Source organism: Phocoena sinus, chromosome 2 (genome assembly GCF_008692025.1).
Source record: "Phocoena sinus isolate mPhoSin1 chromosome 2, mPhoSin1.pri, whole genome shotgun sequence".
NCBI classification, from domain to species: domain Eukaryota; kingdom Metazoa; phylum Chordata; class Mammalia; order Artiodactyla; family Phocoenidae; genus Phocoena; species Phocoena sinus.
Window position 1 is genome coordinate 98,436,435 of NC_045764.1, and position 5,978 is coordinate 98,442,412.

At 42.8% G+C, this 5,978-nt stretch overlaps 1 pseudogene; it reads left to right on the forward strand.

Annotated features, from left to right (window-relative positions):
* The first annotated feature begins 4,778 nt into the window (after positions 1-4,778).
* LOC116746253 lies at positions 4,779-5,336 on the forward strand (annotated as a pseudogene).
* Positions 5,337-5,978: the final 642 nt, after the last annotated feature.

The window sequence follows — 5,978 nt, forward strand, 5'->3', positions numbered from 1 at the left end:
AAATTATCTACTCCAAACTGCCAGCCACACTCTTCTTGAGACCAGCTATTAGACTTTACTTAGGTGGGGTCTCAGGAGCACCTGATGTTTAGGAACCAGCATTTTCTTGTGCATTTACATAGGGACTAGTTTTTACTTTGACTTTTCCCCAATGGACAAAGCATTCTTGGACTGGTCCTGAGTGTTCCCCTGACTCCGTAATGCATGAGTCCCTTATGGAGACAGCTGATTTGGGAAGAGGCACAACATATAATAACCCAGTGTAAATTATAAGGAACTGGAGTGGAATCCAGGCATAGAGTAAGTCATTCATGAGTACAACTCAGAATGCTTAAGGCTGGATGCATTATATTTCCACCAGCTCGGCTCCCTGCTATGATTTAGATCTAATAGGATACACATGCTGTTTGTTTGTATTTCTATTGGCAATATGCTTATAATGAATTGTACAGCTTCCATGAGCATACTAAGGATTGAGTGAATTAATTTTCCTGTTTGGTGATACCAGCTTGTCCTATTCCAATGCAAAGTGTCAATGATGTCAGAATTGTGCTTGAGCATGAAGTATGAATATGTGTACTTACGTTTGAATATAGGTCTATGGGCTCTTTTTTACTAGACTATTAGATGTGTGTGTACATACACACACATCCTTACATCCAAATATGTAGCTTGTTCTTAGAGTGGTCCATTGAAATCCTACACATTAATGTAGTCGATATATTCCTTTACTTTCCCAGAATAACACATATTGATTTCAAAGGAAATTAATTTAGAGGTAAGCTACATGTTCATTCTCTAAAACTTCTTGTCTGAAAGTCTAGAGGTAAAAGTCCTACCCTGCATGACTTGGTCAGGGAGCCACACCTGAATAACCATGCCTGACCTGCAATCTTGAGGTAGCATGAGTTCATAAATATTCTTTAGACCATAGTGCTCTAGTTTTGACAAAAATTATTTTTAAATTTCTGTTTTTGATCTTTTTTCAATGATGTGATTAAAACACATTATGTTTAAAGGATTTTGCCATAAGTCCAAAGACAGAAGAGATATTAAAGTTGTGTGTGCCATCTTTCCCCAGATTTCACACTCGTATACCTGGAGATCCACTCTGACTGGTGAGACTATCTTTAAAAATTATAGACATATGAGGATTGGGGAAGAATTTAAGAACAATTTTCAAAATCAATATACAAAATAAAACAGTTAAAGAAAATAAACATATTTCTCTAGGCAATTCAGCTTTAATAGATTAACTGATGAATGGTCTTTTTTTTGGCTTAAAAAAGAAAAATAGTAAATTTTGCTTTATGACATTCAAGTGTTTTGTCAAAATATACCTGGCTGTACTTATTATCTTCCCTTCCAACACCACCAAACACACACATACTCTGTCAGAATAAACCTGGAGAAAACAGGTGCATGCATGAATGGCGTCCTGGTACACATTGTAATCATTTTAATATAGGTTATCCAGTCACAAATGATGCATAAAAATGGGAAAGAGATGAAACTCCTTCCCATCTTCTCTAAGAGATAAATAGAATCACAACAAGAGCAATAATAATTCTCAACTCAGAAGAAGAGGTCAAAGGGTGGGATGATCTCCAAAGCAGGAAAATATCAAATCTTAATTGAGGACCAGGTAATGCCACCATGTTGGAGAGCATATTCGTTCTCTAGGGAATATACATTATCATTGCTGTTGTTGAGTCTATTTGTATTATTGCAACTATTCCTGTCACTGATTGACATGAGGTTGTTTGGCATACTTCCTTATATGTGAATCTCTGTTCAGAATAAATAAGTATCTGGGACTATGTACGGGGCTTGATATAGTTTGAGCAAACCAAACTTCTAAATATATGTTCTTGGTTCTGATAAGAGATTAATCTGGTGAGCTCTCAGAGTCAGTTCCTAGGTTCCTTTGTTCCTCTTTACTTAATGTCAATATGTCTGAACAGCAGGTCTGATACAACTCACCATAACACTCAAAGTTGACATATGCAAATAAATATTACTTTTCAAGTCAAGTTCAATAGAGAGACAATGATAAGAATATGAAAAATATTGCTGGTAAATAGAAAAAATAGTAGCAACAATAGCAGTTTTTTACATTTTCAAATCATTTATAGATTAACAATTTCACGATTAAGTTCTTAAGTCAGAAAATATCTCCAGTCATTATAAAAGTTTATTATTAATTTACAATAGAAATGTCTTTGAAAGTTAGTCAGAAGGTAGCCAAAACCAAGCCTTTACTGTGGATTTAAAAACCTACCACCAAGTCCACTATGCATAGACTTTAAACTTTTATAGAGTTACTCCCCTCAGTTTTTCTAATATACCTGCTAAAATTTCATCCAATGAAAATCCTCTAAAATGTGGCTGTATTAATCTGCTGGGAGTGTGGCAACTCAAGCAGCAGTCCTGACATTAAACCTGCTGTTGCTGTTTTATCTTCCTTGCATCACTTACCCCAAACAGGCCTGATAGCTACTTGCCTGGAGCTAGGTCAGGGCAGAGAAGCCTTCTGAGCTGGCTCACTGAGGATGCTGCAAGCCCAGTTCCGACCTTTCTTCTCCAGCAGTAAGTGGGCTTCCTCTGCGCCATTTCCACACTTGTAAATATTTCAGATAGTAGGATCCCACAGGAGCAGAAAAAAATCTGACTCTTGCTTCTTGTTTCTTCTCACATCTTTTCCTCCTCAGAGTGGGGGTGGGGAAGCTGGGGGAAGGGCTGGTTAGGCTTTGATTCTGAGAAAGGCCAGTGAGGCTTTAAAAACTTGGTACTTTTCAATAAACAATCAGATATTCCTTTCAGAAAGTTTCCTCTTAACATCGTTCATGGCAATGCCAATGTTAATGATAAAAATAAAAACTATTTATTAGTTGGTGCTATAGGTCAGGGATTTCTAGATTTTCAAATTTTGTGGACCTAAAAATTAATCAACAATAGAAAAAACTGGGAAAGTGGTATAAAGCTGCCAACTTTTCATTTCCTATGAAAGGTAATTTGAATAGATAAGTACTATCTTTTATCACCGTTGTATAAAGAAAAGACAATTTGATACCAAAATTGTAGGAAGAACCCCTGAATAAGATGCAGTTTCTTGGGGCTTCCCTGGTGGCGCAGTGGTTGAGAATCTGCCTGCTAATGCAGGGGACACGGGTTCGAGCCCTGGTCTGGGAGGATCCCACATGCCGCGGAGCAGCTAGGCCTATGAGCCACAACTACTGAGTCTGCGCGTCTGGAGCCTGTGCTCCGCAACAAGAGAGGCCGCGATAGTGAGAGGCCTGCGCACCGCGATGAAGAGTGGCCCCCGCTTGCCACAACTAGAGAAAGCCCTCGCACAGAAACGAAGACGCAACACAGCAAAAATAAATTAATTAATTAATAAACTCCTACCCCCAACATCAAAAATAAATAAAAGATGTAGTTTCTTATTAAACTGAATAAATTTGGCTAAACAAAATTCTCACTACTTTTTATTTTTGTTTTTGCCAGCCTAATAATATCATCACCCACTAACCCCAACTGATACGTATCCAAGATATAAGCATGTACACAACGAGGAAAGAGATGATATGCTGTCTCTTTAATTAGTGCTAAGTTTTCCATTATTCTTTTTATATTTAACATTGTATCAGTGCTTTAGGGCCTAGAAAGAATTTGACTAGATGGTTGCTTCTCAGAAACTGAGACCATAAGAATTTCAGTGATCTTCCAAAATCTACCTGTTTTAAGGCCTTCATTTTGTAAGTAAAAAAATCAAGGACCAGCAGGGCCCAATTTCTAAATACCACACAACTTCCCTCAATAAAAGGTGTTAGCCTCCATCTGTCTATAGCAATATGGTCACCTTTCAAATTTATAGTCAACATTTGTCTAATAAGCATCAGATATGTCTACATGTTATTTCAGTTACGCTTATAGATTGGTTAACCTTTTTGGTAGAACTTAGCAATCCCGTTACATAGATAGGGAAAATAAAATCAATATGTAATTAACCCAAGTTCATACTGCTAGGAAGTGGTAGGGTTGCCATTTGGTGAGATCTTCTCCAAGCTAAATGTTTGTTATTCCTTACCATATAATTAGAAGGTATTAAGTGGCTCTATAGGCCCAGCACTCTGATTAGTGCTATAGCATTTGCCAGCTAGGTTGAGAATCTTAGGGCTGTCATGAGAAGAAAAAGGGGTGCCTTGAGCTTCAGTTGCTCTCTTCTATTTATTAGGAGAAGAGAGAGTGAAAAAATCTATTTTAGTAAGAGTAATCCAGTGTGGTACATGTCTAGGAATATAGGGCAAGTCAGATAGATGCCCCTCCAGACGCCAGTACATTGGCTCAATACCTCTTGATTCCAGGCCATAATGATGGCTCCCTCCCCCCAGATTTTTATCATTTCCTGGTTAATTCTTCTGGTACTACCTGATGAGATCCCTGTATTGTTAAATGAAATAATGATTTACTTTATGTCACTATATACATTTTCATATGCTTAAATGAAGTGCCCTACTCTCCTCATCCTAGTGCCAGCCCGGTGCTGAAATCTCATTTCCCTTTGAGGACAAAGAACAAGAATCACATTTTAGGCATTCTGGCGTGCAGCTAGCGGGTCTGGCGCTGAGCGGGGGTGGAGCTCGGTTCCCCCACACACACCCCTCCCACTCAGGCGCGAGCCCCACCCCTCCGCCGGCCAGGCCCACCCCGACCGAACAATCCCTTGCGGCGCGAGCCCGGGGCGGCTGCGGGCGCCCCCCAGCACAACCCCCGCCATGGGCAGCCAGAGCTCCAAGTCTCCCCGGGCGACGTGAACGCGGAGGAGGCAGCAGGCGCTTCCCCCGCTAAGATCAACGGACAGGAGAACGACCACGTGAAAAGCATTGCAGACTTATTTCCCAAAGGTGAAGAGAGTCGCCGCCCCCCCACCACCGTGAACGGAACAGAGGAGGCAGCCGGGGCCACTGGCGATGTCATCGAGCCGGCACCCCCTAGCCAGGGCGCTGAGGGCAAAGGGGAGGTCTCCCCCAAGGAGACCCCCATGAGTGGCCTGTCCTTCAGGAGAAATCGGAAGGGGGGTTGGGGGATCCGTCTGCTTCCTCACCCACAGGAAGGGCAGGAGCAGGGTGGGTCGGTGCCTGCAGTGAGGAAGGCACTGCCCGGGAAGGGAAGGCATGCGCCACCCCTGAGAGCCAGGAGCCCCAGGCCACAGGGGCAGAGGCTGGTGCTGCCTCCAAGGGAGGAGACACAGAAGAGGCAGGGCCCCAGGCGCAGAGCCATCCACCCTCTGGGTGGAGAGGGGCCCTACACCAGCGGGTGGGCAGAATGAGTAGCTGGGTGGGGGCAGGTGGGTGATCTTAAGCTGCAAAAACTGTGCTGTCCTTGTGAGGTCACTGCCTGGACCTGATGCCCTGGCTGCCTTCCTGCGCCCAGAAAGGAAGGGGCTGTTGCCCCCTAGCCACGTTTCCTCTCATCCTCTTCCTCCTGTGGATTCTCCACTCATCCATCTGGTCTTCCTCTTAAGGCCAGTTGAAGATGGTCCCTTGCAGTTTCCCAAGTTAGGTTAGTGATGGGAAATGCTCCTGCCCCTGTCCCTACCTCCTTCCCTGTCCCCACCTGTGCAGAAGGCAATTGCTGGTTTTCTTCCCCAATTCTTTTCCAAGTAGGTTTTGTTTACTCCCCAAATCCCTGAGCCAGATCTGGGGGTGCTTACACTCCCAAACCCTGAGTGTCCAGCCTTCCCCTGTTGAGTTTTTAGTCTCTTGTGCTGTGCCTAGTGGCCCCTGGGCTAGGGAGGACACTGCCCCCGTTTAGGTTTTTATAAATGTCTTACTCGAGTTCAAACCTCCAGCTTGTGAATCAACTGTGTCTCTTTTTTGAGTTGGTAAGCAAGTATTAAGCTTTGGGGTGGGGGAGAGGTATGTAATGTGAAACAACTTCTTGCTGTTTTTTTCCCCTCCCATTGTTGTAAATAA